Genomic DNA, 17,118 nt, shown 5'->3' with positions numbered 1-17,118 from the left:
GTGTCAGGAGCGACTTGAGAAACTGCAAGTCGTTTCTGGTATGACAGAATTGGCCATCTGCAAGGACATTGCCCAGGGGACGCCCAAATGGTTTGATGTTTTATCATCCTTGTGGGAGGCTTCTCTCATCTCTCCCCGGATTCGAGACTGTGACCTGTCAGTCCTCAGTCCTGTCGGCACAAGGGTTTAACCCATTGCACCAGCTACCAGAGGCTCCCTCATGGCTGCTGACTATTTTGGGTTTGTTTCCTTTTTTGATGAGTTGCAAAAAAAAAAAAAAAAGGAAAAGAAAAAAGAAAAAGGGGCCTGTATTTGCCACTGTTGCCCACACTTGATACATTGGCAATTGTGGGTTGTAGGGCTGCACTTTATCATCTCTCATTGTGCTGATTATAGCCTACGGGGGGTTGTAGGCCATCAGATTCATGAATTCCATTGTTGCCTACCCCAATCTACTGTGCCAACCTTGGTTGATGTTGTTGATGGTAGTCAGTGACTGCAGGAACACAAAAGCCATAGATAGAGCTGTGAAGGAAGTAAGGCCTTGAGCTCACCAGTAGATTTTTGGCTGCCTGATTTTTCTACCACTCTGCAGCCCTGGAAAAATGTTCATTATTGTAACATGTCTGTGTGTGTTGGATTTTTTCACATGTCTGTTGGTTGCACACTTTCGTGAATTTGATGTGCAATTGATGTGTGCATTTTGCAGGATTAAAGCAAATGTGCCCTCTCTGGGTTCTCAAGTAATTTTTTAGAATATTCATTTATTTATTTGCAGCATTTATATTTAGAATAAAACTGATCATGTTGTTTAAATCATTTTGATAATTTAGTCCACATTGGTTAAATATCAATTGGCCAGTTGCTATTGGCTGGGTTGGCTACAAGATTTGTGAAACTGGGGAGTGGGGAGCAGGGTTGCCCCTATTGCCCTTCTGCTGATTCCAGGCCTGTAGCCAGGATTTTGTTTCGGAGGGGGGGGGGGCTGAGTTTGGTTCGGGGGGGGGGCTGAGTCTGAGTGAAAGAGGGTCTATCCTAGCAACCTTTTGTATCGTTACCCCAATACCCCCATGCATATGAGACATATTGAGCATGGTGATCATATCATGATATGAATAAACATAACAGTTTAAATAATGTACCAGTAAGGCCTTCTCGTGGACCACCATGAGAATTTGGGGGGGGGGGGGCGCTGAAGCCCCCCAAGCCCCCCCCCCCCCCAGCTACATGCCTGGCTGATCCCCTCTGGCAAATTTACCTTTACTGAAATTTGACACTGATTCTTTTAAGAGCAGAAGTAGCCTTTATTTATCCCAATGATTCTCAATCTGTGGGTCCCCAGATGTTTTGGCCTTCAACTCCCAAAAATCCTAACAGCTGGTAAAGTGGTTGGGATTTCTGGGAGTTGCAGGCCAAAACACCTGGGGACCCACAGGTTGAGAAGCACTGCTTTATCCAGTTTGTTTCCATGTTTAATAAAAGCTTCTTCTGGACCTAAATTATCCCAGAGGTGCAATATATTGAACCCCCCCCCCCCCCCCACTAACCCATGTGAATGATGTCTCCAAATTGGCATCCTGGGTTGTTACCTAATTGTGATAAGTATGTGGCCCTAAATCTATTTCTAATCGTCAAAGATAGCTCAGAATTTCTGGGGAAAAGTTGCTTAGGACTCTTTCCCCATGCATTAAAAAGCAGAAGAGATACAAAGGCCCTGAACTTGGCATAGTTGGGAAGTTGTTGTTTCGGGGTTGGGGGTGCAGGGCAGCATGGGTGCATAATGAAAAAACACAATCTCTAGAATCCGCCTAAATGAGGCAAGAGGTGGAGAATTGGACAGTCAGTGTACATTGTCAGCCCCCTTTCAGGGCTCCTGTTCCTGTTCCGAGAAACAGAAAAGGACCAAGGGAGGGGAGCTGGGCCACCTGTTGGATTTTGACACATTGGGATGCGGGGGGAGGCCGCTGCCCTTTTTAACAGTGTGGGTCTGTCCTCTTTCTCCTTGCTGGTGCCCCTCTCTTTTGCTCCCAATCTCTCAGGGTTCTGTTTACAACCGTCCCATTGTGGCTCTCAGGCTCGAAGCAGCTGGGCAGACTGTGGCGGGCTCAAGTGTAATTTCAGCTTCTTCAAAAGCCTTTTAGAGGGTCCCCCTGCCCCCCCTCATCCTGCTCCTTCTCTGAAGAGGACAGCAGCACCAACAAGGGGATAATTTGATGGATTACTCTGCAGGGCTGAGAGGCTCTTGGCTAATCCCTTTTGTGTGCCTGTTGGGTGAGACGCTCAGCAGAAGCCCCCAGCCCCAGGCAGAGAAAAGGCCGCTCAGCAGGGTGGGTTTTACATACTGACATATAAATACAAGAGCGCTGGTCATGTGGTGCAGAGTTTAATCCTTGCCCACTACCGTGGCCTAGAGGTTAAGGAGGGGGGCACCTGTTTGAGTCGAGTTTGGGCTTTTCCCACTTGCTTTGATTTACATTTTTATTCTTCTTTTCATAACTTGGAGACATGGAAGTGGGGAGGGTCTGGCAGAGGGCAAAGCCGAAGGTGGAGCTATGGGCCTAAATCGAAGGTGGAGTCCAGCCATGCCTTAAATGTTAGCATGCTCGAAAAGGTACACCAGTTTATCTGAGGAAAGATATTGTATTTTCACATTTATGATTCACAATTCCTCATCAAAACATCTGGGCATCCCCTGGGCAACCTTTTTGCAGATGGCCAATTCTCTCACCCCAGAAGTGACTTGCAGTTTCTCAAGTTGCTCCTGACATAAAAAAAAAATCCAAGGAGTTCAAGGCAGTGCATGTGCTTCCCCTTCTTTAGAATCTTCATATCACTGCTGTAAGGTAAGTTAGTTACAGAACTGCTGGTTAGACCAACATCTTTACATGAACTTCATGGGACGAATATTGATTTGTAATTGCATCATCTTAGAATAATGTGCATTTGGGTGGAGAGGTACTGCTATAAAGCTTCTTAATTTTTACATAACTTCACACCTTCATATGTCTTAAACTGCCCTTGCTTCCATTGGCACATTGTGTTGTTGTACTTGGAAACTGCCAAAAGTGCTGTAATTCAAAGACAACTGGAGTGGGACATGCTTCCTACTCTATATGTTTTTGTATTAGCCACACAACATATACACCCAAATGACTGAGATTTTACCTTACTCACATAGGAGCTTGAAATACTTATAGACTGGGTGGGATGGGTTTGTTGCCACTGTATTTGCATAGAGTTGATCATACAATGTGGGTGGGCTTCCTACAGAAGGTTGAAGTTGGCCTCCCCCAACTTGTTACTTTCCATATATGTTGGACTAACTTCTACCACCCACCAAGCATGGCTGTGCCACCAGGGAATAATGGGAATTACACTCAAACACATCTGGAAAGTCCTAGGTTCGTAAAGGTGGGTTTTAGTTATGTTTGTATCCTGCCTTTTCTCCATGTGGCTCAGATTTGTATGTGTGGGAGTTCTCATTATTACATTTCCACAGGATGTGTTCAGGAATGGAGACCTGTTCTAGCCCACCCAACAGGGAGAGCTCAATACATTTTGCTGCCTGAGGCAGAATAGGGTTCTGTACTCAATGAAGTCAAGATGCAGTGTACTAGAAGCCAGACAGGCACCTATATTTGCTTGTTTTACTTTTTCAGATTTGAATATTCACAAATGTGATTAAAACGCTATCTCTAGGTCCTTTGCTGTGACTTTGTGTTCAACTTTTGCCAGAGTTTGACCATAGCGTCGCAGTGGTCCATCTAGAATTTCATAAAGAGGTGTTCTCTTGGGTTGTGTTTTTTCACTTTCATGGCAGTCCTGTGCCCTAACCCAAGTAAATATAGAGTTGTGACTGTGCGGGTCTCTAGAGTTCAGTCTGAAGAGGTTTCATGGGTTTAACTCTTCAGTAAGTGTGTAAAATTACATTTTTAATGGGGGAACTCATCATGTTACTATAATGCTGATTCATAAATCATAGAGAAAGAGTCTACACTTGGGACTGGGTTTTCTTGCTTTTTGCCTTTGTACCTAGAGAAAATGCTCCATCATTTCTGCCTTCCTCTTTGTATAATAAGAGAGTTCTAGCAGTCTGTTATTAGTTGTGCTCTTTGGTGAAGAGCCAGCAATGTAACAGAGGTCTGAGCTCACCGGAAACCTGAAGCTAATTCAGGGAGATGAGATTAAATAAATTACAACTGTGTTTTCATCTTCCCTGCTGTAGGCACATAATTTAGGAAGAGCAGGAATTGGGTTGGAGAAGGTCAGGTGAGACTTCCATTCCATCTCATGCAATTTAGCTGGAATTGTTCATTGTGTATTTAATGTTCAGTTATTTTGGCTCCATATTTTTCTGGAAGTCAAAGTGGAAATTAATTTACTCTGCTCATGATCCAGATTATAGCATCTTTTACACACATCCTGAGGGGAAAGGAAAGGAAAGCTAGAAGCCAGGAATTAAGCTCCAGCTGGATATGAGGGAGAAAGGTAAGAAGGAAATAACTAGTCAGTATAGAAAAGATTTTGGCCACCATAGAAAAGTTCTTTATACTTCCAACCTGATAAAAATGTAGGGGTCAGAATCCTGTCCACCAGAATACTGTTAAGTAACCACACACCATATCATAGTCCAAAGCAGTCTGAGGTCATCCAATGCAGTCAGCCAAAATAAGGGTGAAATGCAAGAGTGGCCCAAAGTCCTTTCCAAAATGTTCAAAGCAAAGTAATCTCACCAACACCAAGGCTGCAAGCCAAACTGTAATGCACACACCAAAGTTAAGGTCCAGTCAATACTTCAAGAATTTACCAGCATCAATTCAAGCTGTAGCAGTTACACAAACATTGCTTCCAGTATCTAGCCCAGTGGTTCTCAACCTGTGGGTCCCCAGATGTTTTGTCCTTCAACTCCAAGAAATCCTAATATCTGGTAAACTGCCTGGGATTTCTGGGAGTTGTAGGCCAAAACACCTGGAGACTCACAGGTTGAAAACCACTGATCTAGCCAATCTAGTTTCCAGCTACTTATGCCACTTTTTCAAGTTTTTTTTGTCGTGTCAGGAGCGACTTAAGAAACTGCAAGTCATTTCTGGTGTGAGAGAATTGGCCATCTGCAAGGACGTTGCCCAGGGGACGCCCAGATGATTTGATGTTTTTATCTTTCTTGTGGGAGGCTTCTCTCATGTCCCCACATGAGGAGCTGGAGCTGATAGAGGGAGCTCATCTGCCTCTCCCCGGATTTGAACCCCACCTGTTGACCCTCCTCTCAGCCAACTGACTGGATCTCCTCGGTTGAATGGCATCAGATCTTAACTGCAGCCTAGCTAGAATACTTAATTCCTGGTTTGCTTCCTGAAACCCCTGATCCGGTCTTGACTCTAGATTCCTATCTCCTTGGGGTTCCTTCTCTGCAGAGGTGGGTTCCTCAATATCAGACTGCTCATGCTGTGGATCTATATTTGCCCTTGACTCAGATGCTGGACAAAGAAACCCTTCTCCCATATCCTCATCATAAGCCCTGGCAGTAGGAAGCATAAATCATAAGGCAGCCATCCAATTAATGAGGTTTTGTTCACTTGTTTTTGTGTACTTGGGGCTGGCTCTGTTATTAGCTGGAGTTAGAAAGTATATTGAGAGGTCAGTAAATTATTAGCTGCTTGTTATCATATTTTTGCTGTCAAGAAGAGGGAGCGGTGCTTGTGGCATTTTCTGTCTCATTTACCAGAATAACACAGCTGGCTGTAGGTGCCATCTACCTTGGCATGAGTGGGTGCCATTTTTTGCCTTGTCTCAGATAGCAAAATTACCGGAACTGACCCTGTGTGGGTTTTCAAAAGTGCTGGAGGACCAAGTCTTTTTATTGTTATTTTTAATAATTAAAATTCTTTTTTTTAAAAAAAATGATTCATTGCAAATATGAAACAACTGTATCAATTTCATAATGGTGTTCAAAACTCTTGATTGAACTTATTTTTCTTCTCATGGCCTAATAAATGGAGGGGTTAGAAAGATCAAAAAGATAGATTGGTGGGGAGAGGTAGATTAGAATAGAATGGATGTGTATACAATGTTAATTAGGCTCATCTGAAATGGTTGTGGCATTGCAATTTGATGAGGTGGAGTGTCAAATAATAGCTTGGCACTTGAGAACTAAAGCACAGGTCAACCTCGCTTGTGTGCCTTTGTTAGTCCAGGGAAACTTGCAGCTTGTTCTAATTTGGGAATGGAGAACAGGTGTCACTCCAGATGTTAGATTGCAACTCTCAGCATTTTCTGCCATTGGCTGTGCTGGCAGAGACTGTTGGGAGTTGTAGCCTCTGAGCCTTTGAATATCCATATATTCTCCATCCTTGCTTTAGTCTAGCATTCTCTTACCAGAAGTTCTGAAATCTCTTTAAGGGAAGATAGATGCCAGAGTTCTCAGGATGAGCAATATTCACATTCCCTCTTTCCCTGCTACTAGATTGCTGGGCTTGGTGGAGGAGGCGGTGAAAGCCTCTAACATTGACTTCACCTAGTGATCTTCAGCAAGGTCATTGAGATTGAGGCGACTTTCTGACTGTGCCTACAGCTATTCTAAATTATTGAGATGATTTGGCAAAGTCTTTGTGTGTGCACATGCATGCATGTGGTAAAAACCCTCATCTGTCCACAATAGGTCAAGATGTACCCTATGTATAAGTCTAGACATTTTGGTCACAAAACCAGCCTCCTAGACCTAGATCGACTTAGCTTTGAGTCAATGTAAATAACTCTTATCCTCAAAGGAATTGTCCCTTCTCTGAGCAGAGTAGGAAAAGGCAGGAGCGTAGTCCATCCCAGGGGAACCTAAAAAAAGTGTCTACCCCCTCTACTCACTCAGCCGTGGAGCCACTTCTGGCCTTTATGAAAGGCTGTGTGGGGAAATGGTAGTGGTGGCCAGGCATGGCTGGCCCCCTAAGGTAGCATTGGTGCTGTCCCCTTTTCATGGAAAGACCCTTGATTTACCCATCAGTCATAGCAAAATCCATAATTTTGTCCCCAAACCATGCGGTCAACTTATACATGAATATATAGATCACAAATACTTAAATACAGTATTCCGATTCTCATTCAATGTTAATGTGTCTTCAGTGAGTATAAGGTTGATAAGCATTTGACTATGAGTTTGGAAACCAGGGGCCCTTCCAGTCAGGCTCTATAACCCAGGACCTGGTCCCAGATTTTCTGCTTTAAACTGGATTAAAGCAGTTTGAAGTATGATAGCAAAAGTATGATAGCTGGGACCCAGTGCTGGTAGTGCTACGCTGGTTGCGTAACACGGCACTGAATTAGAGAAGGGAACACATGCACGGGACAGCGCACCGAATGAGAGATGCAGCTGCGGCAGGATCCCATTGAAGTACTGTAATGCAGGTGGGACAGGATAACAGTGAAGTAATGTAAGAGTGACAGGATTTCATTCATTTTTCACCACTGCTCATATTTCTCCCCTCCTATCTATTCTTCCTTCCAATGCAATAACATTTTTTGAACGTGTTAGCATATGATCTCCGGATAGCCTACATCAGTATGCTTGGCTGCCCCCCCCCCTTCTACCAAACTACCTTGTTGACTCTGTTGTAGCTGCGTCTCTCACTGCGTGCGGTCTCTTCCGCATGTGGTGCTATGTCTGGCGCACATGTTCCCTTCTCTAATTCAGAGCCCTGTTACACAACCAGCGAAGCACTACCAGGACTGGGTCCCAGCTATCATACTTTTGCCCTGGATTATGAGAGTTCTTACTGCCAGTTAATTTGGGATAAACAGAAAACCTGGAAGCAGATCCTGGGATATAGGGCCTGTCTGGAAACCCTGCTTGGCCATAAAACCTACAGTGTGATTTTGGGCAAGTCACACTCTCTCAGCAGCACAGGAAGGCAACAGCAAACCTCTTCTGAACAAATTGTTCCAAGAAAGCCCTGTTATAGGTTCATCATAGGTTGGAAACGAGCTGAAGGTACACAGCAACAACAAACAAAATAGTGAAACACTAGCACAGAAGAGCAAAATTGTGTCTGTATTAGTGGTAGTGAGTAACTCTTCTTTGAAAGGCTTTTCATTCCTCACCGAAGAAAGCAAAACAAAAACATTCCTGTCCTGGTAAGCTGAAGCAAAAAGTGGGAAAAATGTTTTAGTTTTAAAATAGCTATTTCCATAGATGTGAAATCTGCTAGAAGAGTATTTTCCCTCTGGGTGTCTCTCTTTGGAACATCCTTTTCACTCCTGTGTACACCCCTCCTTTTTTCCCCAATACCTTGCAGAGTGGAATAGGAGAGAAAGTTATGCTGAAGCTGCAGGAATGTAAAGCATCCAACCTCGCTCAAGGTTGGCCATTGTCAGAACTGCCTGTCACCCTCTGAAACAGTGCTCTAACCCTTCCTTCCCTTTGTCTGGCATTCCCCCTGCCTTTCAATTACATTGAGGCATTGAGGCCCAACCCACTTACCTGACTTCCAGGTAGGGAAGTTTGGATGAGTTATTTTCTTGTTTCTTAGATGGGGAAAACACCTCTGAGCTGTTCTCGGTACATCAGGTAGGACTTATACATGTTGCGTTTAATAGAAATTTTCGGTTTCTGTCTCTCATTCTGTAAAACAACCTTCTTGATCCTTTGCCAGATTGGTTTAGACCAGGCATGGGCAAACTTCAGCCTCCAGGTGTTTTGGGCTTCAACTCAAGTCCAAAACACCTGGAGGGCCGAAGTTTGCCCATGCCTGATTTAGACTCTTGTTGGTTCTGTTACTTTCTTGGCAGGCAGTTCCTTATTTTATTCTTTAAATGTGTATATTTCTTAAGAAGTGCAAGTAGTAGATGGCTTGTAGGATATTCATAATGGACATATTTGTAGATTATGTAACATTTTAAGCTGTTTTATTGTATTTATATGTTTCAATTGTATTCTAAATTGATATGTTGTATTTATTGTATGTATAGTGGGCATTGAATTTTTGCCATGATCTGTAAGCTGTCCTGAGTCCGCTTCGGGCTGAGAAGAGCAGGGTATAAATATAGTAAATAAATAAATAAAAGTAAGAAAGTAATATTTGACATAGGATTTTTTTTTAAAAAAAGGAAACTCATGGAGGGATTTAGAAGCAGTAGGACAGATTGTTCACCACAGTCACATCGATTTACTCTTTGCCTAGCAAGAAAATTTGAATATGGAGGCTCAGTTACAGAATTCCCATTACAATTAGCATGTATTAAGCTCAGTGGTTCCCAACCTGTGGTCCATGGACCACCAATGGTCCATAATAATGAAAATATGGTCAGTGGATACACCATTACTACACCATTGCCTTGAAACCACATGGCAACAAGAGCAACTGGTCTCACAAAACCCTCTTATAGTTCCGAGGCAACAGGAATGTCAGGAGGGGAGAGGCTAACTACCCACTAAAGTTTACTGCTATCACATCAGCTCTAGATTATTAAATATAGTTTTCTATGGATGAGCAGATGGCAACTACTGGATGGCATATGTTCTGTATCAGAAACTAGAGCTGATGTGGTCTATCCAATGCAATTTTCTGAATCAGTACCCCAAATAACCAAACCAAATCTAAAGTTGACCAAAAACTGATATGTGACCCTTTTGGTACTAATGTTGGAGAGTAGGCCCTGGTCAAAAAAAGTTTGGGAACCACTGATTTAGCTGGTAGTTGCTAGAGATTGGCATAAAGTACTGCATCCAACCCATTCGCACATTTAATTCTATATTGTCTACAATAAGGCAGAGGACTTGTGTCTATCCAGGTAATATTGGACTCCAATTTTCACTATTCAGTTTTGAGTAATGATGGGAGTTGTAGCCTACCAACATCTGGAGGGCCAATGGTCTCCAATCCTGAGTAGCAGTGGTTCTCCAGGATTTTCAGACTGGCTGCCATCCATTTTTCCCACTGAGCTATGTCCTTTCTCTAAGTGCGATCTCTTATTTAGCAATTCAGTCTTTCTGCCTGTTGTCTTTTATGGGTTCTGGTCATTTGGTGCTGCTAAATATTCTTCTTGTAAAAATATGTCTGTGATTTCAGCTAAGCAATTTGAAGTAAAACATGTAGAGTCACACACGGTCAGTTGGATTTTGAGTATGAAAGTTGGATTTCCTTTGATGTGGAGTTTAGCATTCCAGAGCAGGTTGAAGGGATGTGTGGATTCTGAGACAGCCTCAAGGCTGTGGCTTTTAAGTGCAGTAAACCCCAAATCAGAGGTTAGAAATGTTACTTTTGTGAATTACATCTCCCAGAATCCCCAGCCAACTCAATCCAAATTCATTTAAGACAGGGACTGCTCTCCTGTAGTGTCTCACAAAGTGTGCCTGTCAAATCCCATCCTGTAGTAAAGTAGAGTGGAGTCGTTTATAATAAATACGTAACTCTGAGTGGGAACGTGTGTAGCCACACTGGCACCTGCAAAGTAGGGAGTGCTAAATTGAAGGCAATACCCCCCTCTTCATCTTGATAGTTGTTTACTCTAGATAAGGACTTGAGAGCTTTTGGAACTTCAGGTGATTTGGATTTAAGATTACAGAAACCCCGTTAACATAGCAATTGAGAAAATTACAAGTTTGCCACGTCTGCTATAGGTTATTTAGAAATAACCTAGACCTTCTGTAGCCTTCTGTGTCATGGCTGTGCTGACTATACTACATGCTGAGTTTGCATCCAGGTCCAGTTGTATAATGGTCAATTGTTTCTGGCTTCATTGGTTCAAATTATTATTATTATTTTTATTATTATTAATATCATCATCATCTATATACTGCATTTTTCTCTTTAAGAGACTCAAAACCATTAGATGTATTGCTCATTAGCAAAATATCTTCAGCCAATTAAAATTATACTTTTGACTTTTAATTATAATACTGACCATCTTTAAGAAAAGTGTTAAATTTGAACTGCTAGGATGAAGAAAGACTTTGATCAAGGCACAAGAAAGAGTTATCTAGCTTCCACTTAATTATTTGCCTTGATCTCTGTGCTAATCTGTCACGAACAGTGGTCAAAATCGGATAGCACGATAAGCCAGGGGACCAAGAGTGACAGTAGTCCCGGCTTAGTTACGATTAGCATGGAATAGCTGCTTACCCACTCCTGCTTGCAAGCTGTTTACTGTGTTTGTTCATCATTTTTTCTGACTGTGGATGCTTTTCCATCTATGAATCAATGTTCTGTGGTTCAGAGAAACAATCCACAGTTTTGTTGGGACTTTTTGATGGGAGAAAAACAAACCAGAGGGAGGAAAGCACCCACATATGGATGACATACTTAATTGTGGTTTATAGGATAGGATAGAATATAATAGAATCGCTTTATTGTCATTTTACATTGCAAAACAAAATTAATTGCTTTCCCCTGCACCCATCACAAAAACAACACACCCATTCCTCCACACTCCATCCAGCACTGTACAGCCCTCTATGCCACATCAATGTGAAACCATGAAGTTCAATGTAGTTACGGCTCTAGCCACTTCCACTGCAGACAGGAGTGATTGTTCATACATGACAAACCAAGCTTTCTGTGAATCCCTGGTTTGTTCTGTCCTCAGAACCCATGCAAAACATAATACTTAAAAGCCTTGTTATCACCTCATTCACTTGTTAGAAGAAGGACAATTTGTCAGTTACTTTGGGAGATGGCATCACATTTGTGTTGTTCTCTCGTGTTCCCTTCTCATAATTGCTCAAGTTAGTTGAAGCCACAGTCAGAAGTTTCTTTCTAATAAACAGCCCATAATTAAGCTAGCTGTCTTATAAAATTGTTCCCTGTTTTGTTGGTTTGTCCTTTCTAATACTGTCCTCCCATGGGAGTGTTATCTTGATGTAGCTGTTCAGTTTCTTAATATGCATGAGGTTTGGAGCTAACACAAACAAATGTACCAGTTTTTACCAGGGACTGTGTCCTGAGACAGTGAGCACCATGTACACTGACATAGTCCTGAATGAACTGCTCAGGAATCACATAAGAGCTTCCTGCACAATAGCTTTTATTCCTTGCCAGTCTAGTCTGGATTATTTTGCATCCCTTGGAATACAAACTTTTGCATTTTGTATTCCAGTAGGCCTTTGTACTGGAAACCTCATTGTACTGGAAACAGAAGCATTCTGATGCACAATACCTCACAACAGTATTTCTCTTTTTTTTTGTATTAAAGGCTTTTTTTCAGGGTGGAGCTTTTAAACAGCTGGGTGACAAACAGAATGCATCAGATGATGTTGCTGGTGATTAAATGCAGGAATAGGGACTATACTTGTTGAGCTACTGTGTGCCAGGCCTTTCTTTATCCTTTTAATGTGCAGCCAGACTCCACATGGTCAGCTAAGAACATGTGGGCAATTTGGAACATCAAAAAACCAACCAAAATCACTGCCCAGAGATTCCACTGCACCTGTCAACAGAATATTTGTCTGTCAAAAATGGAAGGAATAATGGTAAAATATTGTGAACTCTTCCTGAGGAGTCATTTGACAGCAGCAGAATTACAAGACTCTTTGTAACTGAAACATCTAGTGTTGGGCTATGATTGTTTGATTATATAATTTTAATTGTTTATATTGATATGTTTTTAATTTCACATTTTAATGTAAATCAGGTCATGTTTTATTATTTAATTGATAATTGTATGTTATTATCGTTATGTTAAGGAGCCCCCGGTGGCGCAGTGGGTTAAACCCCTGTGCCGGCAGGACTGAAGACAGACAGGGGACATGAGAAAAGCCTCCCACAAGGATGATAAAACATTAAATCATCCAGGCGTTCCCTTGGCAATGTCCTTGCAGACGGCAAATTCTCTCACACCAGAAGCTTCTTGCAGTTTCTCAGGTTGCTCCTGACACGACACAAAAATCGTTATGTTACGTTTCTGTATGTAAGGCATTAAATTTTGGCATAATTATGTTGGAAACCATTTTAAGCCCTCTGCTACGATGAGAAAAGCAGTATACAAGTGAAGTAAATAAATAAATAAATAAATAAATACTAAATAAATATGCAACATGACAGTCCTAAACATGAGTTGTATTGTGGCAAAGCTACATGAAACATCTTTGCTTGGAGTGTAATCACAGAATCAAATCATTTGAGCTTTGAAAAGAATAATCTTCTCTTCACATTTTCCATGTTAATTAGGATCTGTTTTATCTTGTTTTAAATACTGTTCTTCATTCTAAATCATTGGATTTCCAGTCTGGGTCCTCAGGTGTTGAACTGCTAATACCAGAATACCTCACCATTTGCCACGGTGGCAAGGACTTCTGGAAGTTGAAGTCCAACAATATCCAGGCACTCAGGTTTGGGAACGAGTGCTCTAGACCAGAAATATGTTTACTGTGCTGGTCAAATGTTAACAATGTCCTTGGCATCCTTTTCCTCTATTGATTTCTGTCTCTTCCAATACATTGCTTCAGTCCAGTTGTTTGTGGTCAACCTAAAGATAAATTAAATAAGCAGTGCTAAAAAAAACTCCTCCCTTTATATGCTTAACATACCACTACTGCTTTTTACTCTTTGTGACAAATGGTATATGTACAGAAAGACTGCTATTTTACTAGTTGACTTCCTGGTTGTTCCAGGATCTTATGTCTATGTACTAAGAAGGTTGTGAGATGAGAACCAAGGTCTATTGTATTGTATTTGTGTTGCTTTATTTATTTTTCCCCTTGTATTTTTCTTATTATTTAACATCTCACTACAAGTAAATCACTGTTTGAGTTTGTGGTTCCTCTTGGGTGGAGCTTCACAAGGACATTGTTCTGTGTTCATAAAATTACAGTTTCTGAGGATTTCCCCCACTCTACGTAAATTTCTAAAGGCTAAGTAAGAAAATATATAATTCAGCCTTCCACATTGGCAAATTTGACTTTTGTGGATTTTATTATTAAAGGATTTGATTTTAAAAATGTACTATCTAGGAATCTCTGGGTCCTCCAGTGCAACTCTATAATCAGTGACTGCCAAAAGTTGATCATAGAGCTATGCTGGAATACCTGAAGATTCCTTTAAAAACCTCTCTATGAATACCTAGGTCTTCTAGTATGATCCAGTGGAAATTATATTGAATCATCCTGGAGAAGCTAGATATTTCTGGAGAAGTATTTGCCCCAAATGTACAAGTGCCTTGTAGCAAGGTATCAGTGGCATGCAAAAGTATAATGGCATTCAATTCAGCATGTCTATATTTCCCTTTTTACAACCCCTGCAATCTGTTCTGCTAACGTGAGCATGGTGAGAGGGATTCTGGGAGCTGTAGGCTAAAGAAAAGTGACTTCATTAAGGTCTGCTAATTTGAAAGATCGGCATCTTTAAGGAAGGGAGGCAAATAAAGAAGGGCCTTTGAGGTGAATTATAAGATTAAAGGGAAAGAATAGAATTCCTACTCTTTGTAAAATATACAATAGTTTCACAGTGTGATTTCTGTGTTGACAATGGGGATTGGAGAGGCAGCAGCGTGAGAGGGAAGGCTCCCAAACCTCATAGGGTAGGTGTGCTGAATATACAGGTACAGGTTAACTTGGCCCCGCCTCTCCTTCCTGCAATTATATTCCCTGCTTCTCATAATGAATGGCACACTCCCTATGTCTTGGTTGAACTCTCTGCTGCAAAAGCTTTGTCTGGGGAATGAAACCAATGTGTTCACCTGTTGGTCCACAGCCTCTTCAGACTGTCAGGTGAGTTGGTCCACAGAAAGCGGTAGCTTTTCAGAAGATTTCAAGGGAGTGGAGTAGCACAATCTTGCTGTGACCATATACAACTGCTTCATGTTTCTGTCCCAGAGTAATTCCTCTGATTCCTCCTTTATCTCCCCTTCTTCTCTTTCTCTCTCTTCTGCTCCAGGCTGCTGAACGCTCCTCCTGGAAGTGTTGCAAATATTTTGAGAGAAATGTAATTTCAATGGAAAGCTGTGGTCGTTTGTTTGACCTCACTTGTAAAATATGGCAGTTAAAAATCTGCTGGGAATACATTTTTCATAAATGATAGTGGAGAAATAGAATTGTAAAGCAGCCAATAGTAGATATGTTTTTTTAAAAAACAAATAAATGCCTGCCTTTCATGCCCGTCAATAAATCTTGACTTCAGACTGTGGATTTCTTTCCTTCTGGCACATAACATTTTTCCTGGCTACTATTTAGCCTTAAAAGAGCTTAGGTGGTAGAAGATCAACTTATCTATACTTATGGTTAAGCTTAAATATGGTTAAGCTTAACCATATTTGTACGGAGAAGCACTCCCAAAATCAGCATGTTACAGATTAAACTCTTACCTGTATCTAAATTGTGTGATGTGCTTGTTGGAGATCATATTTCATATTTCCTTTTGAGTTTCATGGCTTTAGGGTAAGTGTATGTATCTCAAAGAGAGTTTCACTCTGACAAGTTTTAAAATGCTCTGACTGTGTCTGTGTGCACACATGTGCCTTATGGCTGACTAGTTCAACTCCTACTAGTCAAGAGGCAATGTCTAAAGTTAGCATATATATAATTGAATTAATGTGTGCAGAAAATCAGCAGTCACCTTTGTCTTTCATGTGTAGTGATAGCAATGATTAATTCAAACCAGGTGTCTTAGGAGAAGATTTTTTAAAAAAACCGAACACCATGTGCAGTTCATATGCTCATATGTTCTGCACACAGCCTCTGTAATACAGTGTTTTGTTTCTGAGTAAATCCTAGAGCAGTGCTACTCAAAGTGATAGCCTGTGGCTCAGTAGTAATCCATGAGCCATTGGCTGTTGGGTTCGGAGCAAGTTTCCAGGAAAAGGATTTGGAGCTTTAAGGTCAGCTCTCCGTACCAATCTTTTCGCAAGTGTGATTGGTTGGGATGAGTGGCAATGCCTTCTCAGTGGTGGCCCCTCAGTTGTGGAACTCCCCCCCCCCCAGTGATATCAGGCAGGCCCCATCCCTCCTGGTTTTTAGAAAGAAACTTAAGACCTGGCTTTTTATGCAAGCGTTTGGTGAATAGGAAACTACTGAATGAGATTTCAATGGCTTGAATAATGGACTATGGATTTTGGAAAACAATATGGACGTGAGAACATGACGACATTTTATATGTGGTTTTAATCAGTTTGATAGATTGTTATGTGTTTTAATTGCTTATATGCTTAGATTTTTTCTATTTTTATGGGATGTGTTTTATTGTTTACCTGTGTGGCACTGATTTTTTGCCAAGTTTGTAAGCTGCCTTGAGTCGTTCCCCCCCCCCCCCTCCCCCGGTCTAGAAAGGCAAGGTAGAAATAAAGTAAATAAATAAATAAATACTTGTGCCTAGTGTCCTCCAAATTAGCTCAACTGCAATTCCTCTTATTGAAAAGGATATAAATATATACACACAAATGCAAACGGTGTGTTGTGAGAGTGGAAAGATTCACATGTGAGTCACGAATATGTGAAAATATTTAACTGTTTAAGGAACTATAAAGTTCTCTGCTTTTCCTTACAACATAGGGCTGCATTGATGCAACTGAGCCCTAACTTCTCTGAACAGTGCTGCTTCTCAGCTTTCCAAATGAGTTGCTGTTACTGCTCAGGACTATTAGTAAATAAATGTGAGAAGCATCTCTTAGAATCTTCATAACTTTATTCTGCTCATTTTAAAACTGGAAAACATGTTCACTGTGAGAGGCTGTTTCCATTTCTCTTTGTATTTCATCCCTTCCGCCCAGTTGAGTTTCCACTTATAGGGCAGGAAAATGACGCAAAGAGACACTATTTAAGATTATGAAGAAACTTGCAGTGGCATCCATCTTTCAGAGAGCACACACTATCTCTCTTTCTCTCCATATTTCTATATACAGTTTGTGCTGGTCAGCCTACCATAAAACAGAGTAAAAGAGCAGATTTTTATGTAATGGAAAGGCTGCCAATGGTTAATGGTTGAATGTGTTCTTGATTCCCCCCCCCCCTCATCTTTTTCACTACCAGGGACAGGAAGATGGATTTCTGGATTTAATCTTCATCTGGCGTTAAAATAACTTGGGTGCAATTGGCATTTGTAAATTGGGTGCGTGGATCAGTGCCACTTGTTCCACCTCAAGCATCAAAGCATCTTTCTCCCTACCTTTTCCCCCAATAGATATTCTAGAGAAATGCAATCTTCTGCA

The 17,118-nt window shown here is 41.4% G+C and overlaps 2 protein-coding genes across 3 annotated transcripts in view; both read left to right on the top strand.

Annotated features, from left to right (window-relative positions):
• LOC132773622 (Krueppel-like factor 15) overlaps positions 1 to 17,118 on the top strand; it is a 302,098-nt gene that overhangs the window by 231,417 nt on the left and 53,563 nt on the right. The window lies entirely within an intron of this gene.
• The window catches only part of SLC45A3 (solute carrier family 45 member 3), a 65,434-nt gene that overhangs the window by 26,721 nt on the left and 21,595 nt on the right, over positions 1 to 17,118 (top strand). The window contains exon 1 of one of the 2 annotated variants that reach the window (XM_060772901.2): positions 14,604 to 14,686. The exons of the other annotated variant lie outside the window; for it this stretch is intronic. The gene's annotated coding sequence lies outside the window, so the exon portion shown is untranslated. Of the gene's footprint in view, positions 1 to 14,603; positions 14,687 to 17,118 lie in introns of those variants that run through there. 2 annotated transcript variants of the gene reach the window in all.

This window comes from Anolis sagrei, chromosome 4 (assembly GCF_037176765.1).
Source record: "Anolis sagrei isolate rAnoSag1 chromosome 4, rAnoSag1.mat, whole genome shotgun sequence".
Lineage (NCBI taxonomy): Eukaryota > Metazoa > Chordata > Lepidosauria > Squamata > Dactyloidae > Anolis > Anolis sagrei.
Note: the sequence above shows the minus strand (reverse complement) of the source record. Positions and strands in the feature narration are given on the sequence as shown.